Below are 14,519 nucleotides of genomic sequence, written 5' to 3'. Positions count from 1 at the left end.
GAAGAGCTACCACCTTGCGGGTGTGAGTACATAGTCGTTTAAAAAATGAAAGAAGGAAAGGTCAAATTTTGACAGAATGGAGAGGGATGGGAACAATGACTTCGATTTTAAAAAATTAACTTTGGACTCTTCTACCCAGCCTGCCCTGGAAATTTACATAGCTGTTTCTTGCAGGTACATTTGACATTCAGAAGCAATCAGATTGTATTATCTGTTCTTGGAGGGATTACTGGGCTCTGTGCATCTTGAAGGTTACATTTGCAATCATCATTAATTTCATTGTTAACCATTTTCCTTCACATTAGATACAGGGTCATTTCTTCTTTTCTAGTTGGGTTCTAGCAGAGATGATAATTTGTGGGATTCGATGGGACGATTAAAGTTTATTGTTCAGGAAGCCGTATTAGGCACAGAGCGTGAACTCGCCTTCAGGAGCGTGGCTGAACCATGTGGATCGCTAAGCCAATATCACCGAGCAGTATGCTCTGTCCTTCTTCATTTCAGTCCAAAGGGCCCATTAAACTGGAGTGGGGTGAAGAAGGTATATGATGTTGATAGGGAGTGCCTTCCCCACTCCATTCTATGATTCACTCAAGGGGGTCACACTAAACTACATGAACGATAGGAGAATTCCCCTGGAGCCAAGGAGAGAGAAAAATCATATGAGGAGAAAGATAAGTAAGTGATGCCCATTTGCTTTTATGTTTTCATCTATTGGGGCTGTAACAAAATAGCACAGACTTATGGCTTAAAAACCGTAAGTGTGGCTTATAAACAGTGGATATTTACTTCTCACAGTTCTGGAGGCTGAAAGCCTGAATGGTGGGGTGAGGGCCCTCTTCTGGATTGCAGACATCTGACTGTGTCCTCCCATGGGAGAAGGGGCTAGAGAGTTCTCTGGGGCTTCTTTTATAAGGACACTAATTGCATCCATGAGGGCTCTGGCCTCGTGACCTAAGTAACTCCCAAAGGCCCCCCCCAATCTCATCATCTTTGGGGATTAGGATTTTATGAGTATTGGGGGGACACAAACATTCAGACCATAGCAATGTTCAAGTAGATTTTTAAAAAGCCATTGCACGTAAGGTGGCCATAATTTGGACAAAAAGCCATTTACTGGAGTAATATCAAGAAAACAGCAATTTTTTTTTTAAGATTTTTTTTTTTTTTTTAATTTGAGAGAGAGAGAGTGAGAGAGAGAGAGAGCACAAGAGGGGGGAACGGGAGAGGGAGAAGCAGACTCCCCGCCAAGCAGGGAGCCCGATGTGGGACTCGATCCTGGAACTCCAGGATCATGACCTGAGCCGAAGGCAGTTGCTTAACCAACTGAGCCACACAGGTGCCCGAAAACAGCAATTTTTGAGATGCTACAAGAATTAGGCAGAATGTGAAAATGTTGGAGGAACCACATGCCTGGTTGTAAATACATTTTAGTTGGTGTCATATGGAGAAGGAATGGCAGCCTCAATTTAAATTCTTAATAATTAAAACACTGGGATTTTTTTAAGTAGAGAGGAAAGGAAATTATAATGGAATTCAAGATAGTGCACTTGATTTTCTGGCTTCCAGAAGATCACATGGGTTTAAAATACTCTTCAATTGGCGGCATTTTTAATTCAAAAAAACAAAACAAAACAGAAGGAGCTTTTTTTTTTTTTAACCTGAACAGTAGCCCATGAAGAAGTCTCTTTTCCTTGTTATTCACAGGCCAGAGGGTCAAATTTGAATATATCATTATTTACCTAGATATATTTATAAAATACTGTAATACCTCATTTATATGGAATTCTTGCTTTATGCCAGGTAACAAATTAGTGCTTTACCTGTAATAACCCCTTTATCCTCATGGTAACCCTTTGAAGTAGGTACTAGCATTACTTCTCTTTTACAGATGAGGAAACCAAGGCACAGAGATCTCAAGTACCTTGCCTAAAGTCACACAGCAGTGTTAGTTGTGAAGCTCTATTCAAACTCAGACCATCTTAATCCATACACTACAGTGTTTCCCAACTATCATTCATGCCTTGTGCCATGATTGTATTCCACCTCTATTATTTCATGTTTTTTACTTTTTTGGCCACAAATAAATGTAGTTAAAAAGAAAACATTAAATTGCTACCTTAAATGGAAAACTCTGATGTGCCACAAATAATAGAGAAATCAATAAAAGTTAAAAAATGAAAACCAAATAGTGTCCTTCAATCCTAAGTAGATGCCAATGCCTGCCAAAACCCCTGAGTCAGAGGCCTGCCCTGGCTTTACTGAGAGAGAGAGAAGGAAAGAGAGGGAGAGAGGTCAAAGAGATGGGGGACCGTAGCTCACCCTATTGAGAGAGAGGGAGAGAGAGAGAGAGAGAGAGAAGGGAAGGGAGAAGTATCCACCTTTCCTGCTGGGGGGGTTCTGTGTTATTCCAGGCTCAAGCTGTCTATCACCTAAAATCATCTTGCAGTTCACCATTGGCAGGGGCTCCTACACTCTGGGAATCACTTATCTAAAATCTGAAGTTGTTGGGGTGCCTGGCTGGCTCAGTCGGTACAGCATGTGACTCTTGATCTTAGAGTTCTGGGTTCAAGCCCCACGTTGGGTATAAAGCTCAGTTAAAAAAACAAAACAAAACATTAAAACAGGAAGATGTTGTACCATCTCCAGAATTATCTTGGGGAAAGTGAAGCAGGGGAATGTTGAAATGAATTCAGGTGTGTATTAGTTCAGCCAGTCCAAGTAAAGCTATTGTCTGAATTATTAACCCTGAAGTATTCATTTGGTTCCTAGAAGAACTTTCAGATTGCTTTGTAGAAAGTCCAATGGGTAATTTTTACCTAAGTTGTTATCTGTAGAAGAAGGTGTGGTTACCCCTGGATTTTAAACCAGACTACTTAGAAAATGGCCCTAAATTGAGCCTTGCTTCATCCTGGACATGTACTTCTTGGGTTGAAATATCAGAGGGCTTTGGGCTTCTTTCAAATACCTGTTGGAAGATCATTGGAAATAATGTCCCCTCCTCTGTTACCAAGATGACATTCCCTTTACACATGCACTCTCCATGATTAATACAGGATTATTATATTTGGTGATGGTGAGAAAAGTAAAAGGTATCTTTTCATCTCCCAGTTTAACATAAATGAGGAGGTTTAGCGTGTTTTCATGTAATGAGGGATCTTCCTTTTGTTCACAGGTTTCTGTAAAAGCAATTCGTAGACAAAATTAGACTCATCAATGTGAACAATAAATTAATCTGCATCTGAAGGTTTTACTGATTATCTGTTCACATAATTTCCATATATTTTGATTACATTTTTCTGATGCTCTTTACATTATATGAATTCTTAATCAAGAGGATCCTATTAGCAGCACTTCTATATACGATGAGCCTTGTAATGGACAGAGCTCAGCTTGACAAAAGTTTTAACAGACTTGAAGATGCGGAAAAAAATTGATTTCGTCTTGCCCAGCACCCCTGTATTCTATTTTATCTTATTTTTACTTTTTAAAAGATTTTATTTATTTATTTGAGAGAGAGAGGAGGAGGAGAGAGTGAGCAGGGGGAGAGACAGAGGGGGTGGGAGAGAATCCTCAAGCAGATTCTGAGCTGAGCACATGGGGCTCCATCTCATGACCCTGAGACCATGACCTGAGCCAAAACTAAGGGTTGGAGGCTTCATCGATTGAGCCACCTAGGCACCCCCATTTTAAAATATTATAGTTAAATATTAAAGTTAAGTGTTATAGTTGCAGATACGCATCAAGATACTAAATGTGGCTTATGTGGCTGGTGAAATGTTCCCACTGTTGGCCGTTCAGTGTTCTGGTGAATTTCGGAAAGCTTCTGATAGCTTTTAGCCTGTTTATATGCTCATGGTCAGGGAGAAGAGGTGGGCGGATTGTGGGAACATCTTTTCACACTAACGTTGATGTGGGATCTGTGTCTCCAAGGGGCCTCCACTCCATTCCCGCCAGGACCGCGTGGTGGGAAGGACTGGCCACTGTTTGGTGGTCTAGTAGAGACCTCTTGTATTTGCAGATTTCATTGGGTGGTGCCCCGCTGCGTGTCATGAGTAGATTGTGGCCAGAGCTGATCTCTAAGAGTTTTGCTGTGGCTTATTTAGATGCAGCCTGTAGTTGTCCTACTCTGCCCTGGGTTCTGGTGGTGTGGCCTGGTTCTAGGAATAAGATTAGTGAAGGTCAGTTAAATCCTCAAGGGTGTGGGTCATGTCTGTTGTACACCAGTATATACTTGGCATGGGACATGGCGCTAGGCACATGGCAGGCACTCAGGAAATAATGTGGCCAATCAATGAGGGAACAGAGTTAAACTGGCCAACTAATGTTTATGGCATCATATCATTTTTTACTTGGTGAAACCACAGCAAAACTGTGGGAGGTGGGGTGTGAATGTGTGTGTGTGTATGTGTGTGTGTGTGTGTGTTATAGTTTCCTTAAGAAATAGAATCAATTTCAGCGTTTGGAACTCAAAGAGAATATAGAGAGTTGCTTGGAGTTGAGTGGCTGCTTTCCCACAATAAGTTTCCCTGATTGAAAAAGATAGTTACAGTCTCTTTAGGGACAGAGAAAAAGCTGGGCAGGACTTCTGTTCCTTTCCTTTTTGTATCTGTGCAAGAAAAAAGAGCCTGCGAGGATTTAGAATAGAGAGAAGCCATGTGGAAAACATAGTTTTCCTCCAGACTTAGGTCTTGAGGATTAGTAGAACATACTAGGAAATAAGGTTCTTTCTCTTGGGAAATTACTAAAGCTGGCAGCTTGAAATAGCATGAAAAAGACTTTTGGTAGTGGCAGGTCTTCAGATAGTTAGCTGGAGAGGGAAAAAGGGCCCAAGTTGAGAGAAAGAAAGAAAGCCAGAATTATATTAGCAAGTAATTAAAAGTGCAGTTGGAGGCAGAAAGACAGCTGACATGTTCTTAGCACCTACTATGTGTCAAACCATGGAATATACTTATAAATAGTTTTGAGACAACTGCTAATTTGAGATGTCTTATATTTTATAGATACTATTATCCCCATTTTACAAATAAGGAAATTGAAGTTTATAAGGAGGTCTGTAATTAATCCAAAGCTGCATTAACAGCTAGTATGTGCAGGGCATCTAGAGCTTGAACCCAGGCCTGTCTGATTCAAAAACCCAAGTTCTTCCCCCGGGTTAAGCAGTCCCTTTCCTTTCTTATAATTGTATTCTATATTTAGCAATTATCCCGAGTGGTTCATTGCTTTTCCCATTTTTAAAGAAAGAGTTCGGTTTTTACAGGGAAGGTGATACTAGATTGTGGATTCAGTGTTTTGCATTTTCACTAGCTATGCCTGGGTGTGCATGTGTGTTTGTGTGGAGTGCGGAAGTGGTGGTGGGGAATATCCAGGTGGGCCAAATCCTTAGTACTCAAAGTGTGGTCCCTGGACCAGCTTCCTCGGCATCACCTGGGAGCTTGCTAGAACTGTAGAGTCTCAGGCCCCCAGGGCAAACCTCCTGAATCACATTCTGCATCTTTAAGAGAATCCCTAGGTGCTTTGTGTGCACGTGAAAGTTTGAGAAGCTCTGGCCTAAACCACCGAATAATCAAGGCAGCTGAGTGGCTGGCATATTGTGCAAAATCAGTAACTACTAGGTAGTGACAGTGAGGAGTTGTTATCCCAGTGTACTGAGTGCTTCCTAGGTACCAGATGATATGCTAAGTGTTGATGTAGATTTTCTTATTTTAAAATTGTCAGTGTGAGGTGGGTATTTCTCTTCCTATTTTAGAGACGAGAAAGCAGAGCTGTAGAGAGGTTAAGTAACGTGTCCAAGGTCAAAGAGCTCTGATGCCAACCCAGGTGTATCCAATTCCAGCCTGATGCTCTGAACTACCATCTCATGCTCTCCAGCTTACCTTAAAAGCCAGGAGATCTGGGTTCCCAACGTCAGGTCCATGATGGCAGGGAGGTCTGACTTGCAAAGTATAACTGTACCTGTTTGCAAGTTCTGTTCCATGAGATGGATTGTATTTCCTTGACTCTAAATAGTGCGACAAAAATGAAGTTCTCTCTCTCGAATAATATCTGGCAGTGTTTATATCATGCTCTGTATATATTTTTTTCTTGGAGTAGGATAAAATGTATAGACAAAAGAACGTAGGAAGCATTTTTGTTTGTGGATTGTTCTAACTTTAAACAGAACTATTCTACTTGTTACTGATAATAGGATTCAGTAAAACTGATACTATTGATAGAGTAGGGATAACCAGTGATACAGTGAAAGATGTTGAATGAAGAATTAGAAGAATGTTGGTGAGTATGTAAGTTCGTATGATATTTTATTTCTTCAAAGAATGTTCTTGTTTTTGTCCCATCTTTTTGTTTCATGGTTCACTAGGTGGTTGATCTAGCCAGACAGAATTGGCAGTGTTTGTTACAATGTTCTCACCATACTTTTAAAATAATCATGTCTGCTAATTTGTCCTTTGTTCCCTGGAACAATGAGTTGACTTTACCTTGAGTATACTGAGGCGTTGGCTTTGAATTCAATCTTTAGCAAGGTCGAAAGATCAAGGGCGCTACTAAATAATTGTTTGTCTTTTTAATCAATACGCTTTTGAGGAGAAGAAGTAAAAAGCATGATTTGTGTGTGTGTTGGGATTTGGGGGGAGAGGAAGGAGAAAGGAAAGAGGCAGATCTGCCCGAACTTGAAAGTTTTCTTGTTTATCACGTCCCAGGAAATGAATATGCTGATACTTCCGTAAATTCAAAAAAAAAAAAAAAAAGCTTTAATGACAGCTTAGAGCTACTACGGGGAAAGATGCTGTTTAATACTTTTTTTTTTTTTCAATTTATTTTTTTGACAGAGAGAGAGAGACACAGCGAGAGAGGGAACACAAGCAGGGGGAGTGGGAGAGGGAGAAGCAGGCTTCCCGCGGAGCGGGGAGCCTGATGCGCGGCTCGATCCCAGGACCCTGGGATCATGACCTGGGCCGAAGGCAGACGCTTAAGCATCTGAGCCACCCAGGCTCGAAAGATGCTGTTTAATTCCCAGGCCTTCCTGGTGGTGTGCTGGTCAACACTTAACACCTGGCTCTGGGGAGGGAGGGAGGGGAGGGGAATGGAGCTTGGTTTGGGCAGTCTGTGGCCGGGGCCTGCTGGGGTGGAGGTGCCCCCATCCAACTGGACACGGGAGGAGAGACCCAAGATTGTGTCTTGCTGGCAGCACAGCCTGGCTCAGCACACCACTGATTTTTTGGCACCAAGAGATTAGAAGGGGAAGAGGTGGTTAGCAGGAGGCTGTGGAGAGGCAGAAAAACAGAAGAATGGAGAAAATTAATTAGAAACTGGGAGCAAGTTGGGAGGTCGGGTTTTCTGGTAAAGGACGCTGAGTGAAAGGTTCTCTTCCCTGGAACTATGGAGATGAAACTCTTTATGGAAAAGTGGGGGAAAAAATCTTCCCTGAAAGTAGGAAAGGGCTGACCCCCAAATGTTAAGGCTCTCTGAAGCATGTCTGCCAAAGTTGGTGAGGTTTGGAGCAAATCCAAGGAAAGTCCAGGCATAGCTCTCCTAAAGCCCCAGCTGGTGGAGGCTCATCGAAGCCAAGGCAGAAAGCCAGCCCTTGGAATGAGAGGTTGAAGGCACAGGTGGGTCTCCCGAGAAGCCCTGCTTGCTCGACTTAGAGGTTTTCTTTGTGTCTTGGCTTAGGCAGTATCCTCCGTGTTTCCTTTTTTTTTTTTTTCTCCTGTAATTTAGGTGTATAAAATTGTCTTTTCCTTTTTTGTGGTAATTATTGCAATTCAGAGTAATAACATAAAATCTTACGTTCATTGATTTACTAACTTTATACAGTATTTATTGACTCCTAGGAGTCTTGTTTCCTCTCCTCTTTTCATCCAATCTCTTGATTATATTGTTATTTTTATATGAAGATTTAGTTATTTTTATATAGTTATACCTATATTGATTTATTTTCCAGCTTTACTGAGATATAAGGGACATAACTTTCTGTAAGTTTAAAGTGTACACATTTCACATTCAAAGCATACCCCCCCTTTTTTTTTCCCTCTTGAACGTTGTTGTTACAACATTGGCTAGTTGAATGTAAAAGGGGAAAGTGGAGAGGTTAAAGGTGTTGGGGGAGATTATTAACTAGAGGACCATGATCTTCTTACACATCACACATATGTATTCATAATTTTTTTATGGCTGTATTTGCTTAGTAGGGCTGTATTTATTTTCCAGCTTTATTGAGTCCTAATTGACGTATACCATTGTGTAAGTTGAATGGCCACGTGATGATCTGAATAAGTATTGCAGAATGACTACCACAGTAATTGCAGTTAATACCTTCATCACCTCACATAGTTACTGTGTGGGGGTGTGTGTGTGGGGGGGTGAGACAACTTATAACATTTTCATTACATTCTGTGTACTATGATTGTTTGGCTTCTGTTTCGTGTTTAAATTATGTTGCAAAAAAAAGGCTAAACATCATGTCAAACCAGGAAGCTTAAAAAAAAAAAAAACAGATCACCTGGCTATTAGAAACCCTAATTTAGATGGGATAAACTCATTCATTAGAAGGAAACTATATTTTGAATATGAGACCTCTAAAAGTGATTATAGGCAAATGTACAGTAAAACTCCGCAGTGGTTGTAATTAATATGAAAGGGAGTTTTTACATTTAATTTTATGCCTTCTGTGGTCTGAACTTTGAAAGTCCGCGTTACTTTCACAATTGTTAGGACATCTCAGCCTATATCCATTTATTATAATGAGACACAGATGGGTGTTTTTCATGGTAAACAGTGTTTACTATTTAGCTCCTGGTTTTTTGATACAGTAAATAGTGGCTGAAGGAACATCTTGAGATACCATAATAGTATGATATGTATATTGCATTTGCCCAGAGCTTTGGAGTTTGTATTTTTCTCTCATGATTCTCATGCAGCCTTGTGACATTATTATTTTACAAGTGAGTTTTATTGCTTATTTTTTTTACAGATGAAGAAAATAAAGTTCAGGGACATTAAGCTGCTTGCTCAACATCATACCATCCTATAGCTCTTAAATCATTTTTTAAGTAAAAACTTTTTTTCCAGTGTGTAGTGGTCTCTTCAATAGGATGTTCTGATTCTGTTCAGTAGGATCTATATGAATTAAGGCAATCCTATTAAATATCTTCTTACTGGAAGGATTGGAGGAGTGTAAACTCTTTGTAGGAAGGTTTGTCTTTAAAGTGACACGGTTCGGAAGAATTGCTCGTGTGGAGTGACGGGTTCAGGCTTGACTTAATTATCTCGGTGGAGTAGCTGTGAACCACCAGTCTATTCTGGTTCTATCCTGAAAACTTCCTTTTTCCTACAAATGAGTGCTAGACTGTGGGTATGTGTGGGGATTGCAGGACTCTAGGATTTGAGATAAATGGAAGCGTTTGAGGTGGGAGTCGGTTTTTTACACATGGGTTGCTGAAGGCACACGATTCAGTTTCTTCCTCTTGAGTCTATGTGCGAAAGAGGTTGAAATACGCACATTTGGATGCAGTTGGTATAGCATTCGTGTGGTGGTTTTAATGGTTACTCCTGGCTTGGTGTCCGTGTTTTGGCTGGGGTGCTCTCTCTAAGATACATTGGCCGAATATTAACCTCTGGGGTCTGACACAACTTTTGAGGGCAAATGGGTAACCACGGTGCACCTGCATGACCATGATTGTGACTGCAGAGGTCCAAAACAAAATGTCCAGCCTCTTGAGGATAGACGCTATCCTTTGCCTCCTTTTTTCCTGCATAATTTGAAGAATATAGATGTCTCTCAAATACACGTATAGGATGCCTCCCTTCCACATGCTTTCATTTGGAAAGCAGGCTTAGCCTTATGATATTGAGTATGGTAGAAATAAATCCCGTTGTAATAGTGCAAGTTGAACTAGATGGAAAGCCTAAGAATTGAATAGCTTTTGTAAGTGCTTTGGAAACTAATCACAATGGCAGGTTTGTTGCTTAAAAACTGGCAAGTGGAATCTAGTTATTAGCATTTTCCCAATCTGTCTCACGAGATACAGTTCTCTCTGAATGGCCCTCAAAGGGTTTCCTGATTAAATAAGTTTGGGAAACCATGCACAAAATTTAATAGATTGAATATGAACCTATTAAAAACTCAGAGAAATCCTGCAGTATAGGATTGTGGCAATGTTCGCGTAGGTTGACCATCCTAAAACTTAACCCTGGAACCTTGTTTTGTGAAACCTTTTATGTTCTCTGGCACATTCTGGCAAAAGCTGATGTCTTTTTTTTTTTTTTTTTTATTGCCACTCATGGATGGGTAATCTTGTATGCATGTGTTAGCGTCTTAATTTGACATATAATTAAAATCCTCTTGATCTTTTTAGAGGACAAAATTCTATGTCACTATCTGTGCAAGGGAGATCATCTCCAGATCTCACTTTAGATATTCTTACCGATTTGTCTTTATATCAGCATTACTAGTAATGTGAAAGTTTAAAAAGTTTTAATTCCTTTCTTGAGCCCTGAAGGGATTACAAAGGAGGTAAATAGGCAAAACGGGCAGCCAAATGGGGAATTGGAAACAAAGATTCTCGGGAGCATGTAAGTTACTACATCTCCTGAATTGTGGACATTCTGTTTTGCTTTCCTTTACGTTTATATCTTGAATTTTTTGTGGCCTTTGTTTTAAGGAAGAGCTCAGGTGTAGGTTTCAAATTTAACTCTTCTTTTGATAAACCCCAACCTCTGATCCGGTGGTACTTGCTGTGTGCAGGACCTCTTACTCATTCCTGGGCAGTTACTTGGCAAGACGCCTGTAAAAAGCATTTGCTTGTATTTATTGTTCTGCTTAGAATGGTGAAGAGAGTCTCTGTGGGCCGCTCCGTCTGAATATTTTGTTGTGGCTGTGGGCACTGTTGGCCCAGCCTCTCACTTTGTGGCCAAGGGGTGGGGCTCTGCCTAAAGGACCAGTCTTATTATGTTCCCGGCTGCATGATCTTGCTCATCCCCAGTCTTTTGCCCCCTCCTCCCCTTCTGGAAAGAGTGAGCTTATTCAAGAACTGTGGTTGTCCCTGTAATTCTCAGCCTGCATCAGGCATGCTCTCAAGAGCCTGCTTCTGACTGGGTCAAGTTTAAATCCTACTCACTCCTTTTCAGGTAAGAGAACATACTTTCAGCTTTGTGAGTGGCAGTTAAGATTTACAAAGGGGAGTAGTTTTGGTAAGTTTGTTGTTTGTTTTTCTTTTTATTTCTTTCTTTCTTTCTTTCTTTTTTTTAATTGCTTGGAGAAGGGCTGTCACAATTTTCCTTGTGTGGTTCCTGAAGGGGTAGTGGTAGAAAAGAAAATACTTCTGCCTTGAAATTTCTTCAACCAAACTTTTTTTTATGAAGATTGTTTTATTCATTATCAATGTTTTAAAAAGATTTTCTAGTAAGGGAGAAACCCAAGACAAAATTAAGCCAAGTATATTAGACACTGTTTTGTGGTAATTCTGGCATTAATGTCTCTTAAAATCTCCCTAAACCTCACTGATTTAATGTCTCTTTTAAAATATCCCTAAACCTCACTGTAACTCAAATAGATTTTTTAATAAGGCATTTATCAGTATGAGTTTATTGGCTGGTAGGGTGTGTGTGTGTCTTAGCATTTTGCAAATCTCTTTTAAAAATGACCTATGTGGGGGCAAGGGGCGTATGAGAAGTCTATACCTTTCATCTAATTTTGTTATGAACCTAAAATTAAAAAATAAAGTCTAGCAAAAAATTTAACCAGTCTCTTGAATATTTTCTGTGAATACCTCCATATGATGCAATACAGCAGGTTAAACATTTTTTCCATCATGCATACATTGTTACAAAACCGATTCATTTTCATTTTTTGTAATGAGCAATAAAAGTATAGGACCTGTTTCGATATTATGTTTTGATTGCCACTTTTTTTCGGTTCACCCATATTAAGATAGGCAAAATGATTATTTTTAAAAGTTTTTTTCTAAGAGAGCATGAAAATATACTTTGTACTTATTGGAAATGTATTTATTCATGGTCTTGGAAAGTTAATCAGACACTATGTAAAATTCCTTCCTGAAATAATGGAATGGAAATTAATAATTCAAGATTTGGTTTGTGCATTTGGGAATGGTCTTTTTACAAACAGAATACGTGTGATTACATGTGTTCCTAGACAAAGAAGTGATGCTAGAGTATGAAACTTGCAGTTAGCATAGAAGAACTGGCCTCAAATAGCTTTAGAAAAATTTCATGTTTGCATTCTTTATTTTGTCAGGAATTTGAGTCTTTAAAGACCTGTCATTATGGAAAAAAGGTAAAACCTTTAGCTTTGTGTGAATCATGACTAGCCACAGACAGTAGAGAATAAAACAGTATTATAATGACTGAAGTAAACAAGACAGCATTAAAATAAACTTATCTTAGATTGTACCTGAATAAAATGTGACATTCCGTGGCTATTTTTAAGGGGATTGAAATTTTACAGCTGTCTCACTGTTGAAACAAGACGATGGCAGAGAGCTCTTTTGATGGTTACCTGTCGGAGTGTGTGTGTGTGTGTGTGTGTGTATATATATATATATACTTTTTAAATTAAGCAGCAATTACATGCAAAAGTGATCCACTCTCCAGAGATACCCAGAATATTCTTAGCCCTATTGAAGAAGAGACTTTCCCAGATGTTCAAAACGAGCTCAACTGTGTTTTATTTGGAGAGACTCCGGGGGCCTCCGGGTTGGGGTCAGTTCTCCTGCATAGGTGGAGGCTGGGACTGAAAGGGCGAGAGGAGGTAGCAGTGGGCAGGGGAAGGTGTTTACGGGAGACAGGTGTCCAGGGCTTACTATTGCTCACCTGTTGGCCTGTGACTGTCCTCTGTCTGAGGTTAAAGCCGCTGCTGAGAAGTGTTCAGTTCCTGAGGCTTGGTCTGCAGGCGTGTAAGACCCCTCCCTGCTTCTCGCACTTTAACGTGAATGTGAATCCTCCGTGATTGGGTTAAACGGTAAATGCTGAAGCAGCAGGTGTGGGATGAGGCCCGAGCTGCTACATTTCTGACAAGCCCCCGGGGGCTGCTGGTGTCCCTGGTTCAGAGACCACACCGTCACCAGTGAGCAGCTACGCCGTGTCAAATACCTGCTCAGGTGGTTATTAACTGAATGGATGCTGTCTAGTCAATATCAAGCAATCAATCTGCGGAGCAAATAACTGAGACTGTGATTGAGGTGCACTGACGAGCTGGAGACACTGACCCCTTCATAGATGATGTAACTGATGATGAGTGACCTGCTGTTTGCTCTGGAAGGAACCGGTGGCATCGTAACCTCTGATGAGCTGCCGTAGCCCTTCTTGCCTGGAACTCGTCGTGCGCGGCCCAGCCCCTTGCCTCTTCTCCCTCTGCTTTGCCACCCCCACCAAGGCCTCATCTGCTCCTTTGGTAGCTGTCACTTCCCACCCGTCCGGAGCCTTTTATTGCATTGGGTTGGACTCGTGTTTGCACCAGAGTCTTCTGATAGCGTGTCCTGCCCAACTTCAGCTCACTGATTTTATTACTTTTTTTAAAGTTGTTTTTTTTTTTTTAATCCCCAAGGAGGGTGTGAACTGACCACCCTGGGATCAAGAGTCGCATGTTCCGGGGCGCCTGGGTGGCTCAGTGGGTTAGACGTCTGCCTTCAGCTCGGGTCATGATCCCGGGGTCCTGGGATCGAGCCCCGCGTCGGGCTCCCTGCTCAGTGGGGAGCCTGCTTATCCCTCCCCCTCTGCTATCCCCCTGCTTGTACCCTCTCTCTCTGTGTCAAATGAGTGAATAAAATCTTAAAAAAAAAAAACACACGTTCCAACTGAGCCAGCCAGGTGCCCTTCACTGATTTTAGATATAAAAACTATCTGTAAGGATCTACTTCTTTCTTTCACTTAACACACCATTTTCCCATGTAATCAACCAGTTTCAGGCAAGTGTATGTATGTGTTTAAAGATTTTATTTATTTGAGAGAGAGCACAAGGAGGGTGGGGAAAGCAGAGGGAGAGGGGAAAAGCAGACTCCCCTCTGAGCACAGAGCCTCAGACTTGATCCCAGGACCTTGAGATCATGACTGAAGCCGGAGTCAGATGCTTAACCAACTGAGCCACCCAGGTGCCCCATCTGTCTGTCTCTGTGTGTGTTTAAAAACACCTTCCATGTCTCAGCTTTGGAGTTTCAACTTAAATATTCTTCCTGTGTCATAGATACCATGTAAACTATTGAAGAAAGTGAGCAGTGGGGTGGCAGTGTGCTACTTTGCGTTCTTCAGTGATTCCTTTCCATTATATTTTCTTCAGCGTTTTTAATGAAAATTTCACACATTTGGTAATTTGTTTTACAATGTACAACTCTATGTTCACCACCTAGATTTCACCATTAATGCTTCACATCCTCACATATCCATCCACCTTTCCCTTTCCTATCTTATTTTTGATGCATTTAAAAATAAACCACAAGCGGGTGCCTGGGTGGCTCAGTTGGTTAAGCGACTGCTTTCAGCTTAGGTCATGATCCCGGAGTCCTGGG

At 41.0% G+C, this 14,519-nt stretch overlaps 1 protein-coding gene across 7 annotated transcripts in view; it reads left to right on the top strand.

The window, feature by feature from the left end:
- Window positions 1–14,519, top strand: part of PLCB4 (phospholipase C beta 4) — a 410,588-nt gene that overhangs the window by 92,644 nt on the left and 303,425 nt on the right. The window contains exon 1 of one of the 7 annotated variants that reach the window (XM_035005851.1): window positions 10,285–11,124. The exons of the other annotated variants lie outside the window; for them this stretch is intronic. The gene's annotated coding sequence lies outside the window, so the exon portion shown is untranslated. Of the gene's footprint in view, window positions 1–10,284; window positions 11,125–14,519 lie in introns of those variants that run through there. 7 annotated transcript variants of the gene reach the window in all.

The sequence above is a fragment of the Mirounga leonina genome, unplaced genomic scaffold (assembly GCF_011800145.1).
Source record: "Mirounga leonina isolate KUSES-001 unplaced genomic scaffold, KU_Mleo_1.0 Mir_150, whole genome shotgun sequence".
Classification (NCBI taxonomy): domain Eukaryota; kingdom Metazoa; phylum Chordata; class Mammalia; order Carnivora; family Phocidae; genus Mirounga; species Mirounga leonina.
The sequence above is the reverse complement of the archived record's forward strand: the minus strand, read 5'-3'. Positions and strand labels throughout refer to the sequence as shown.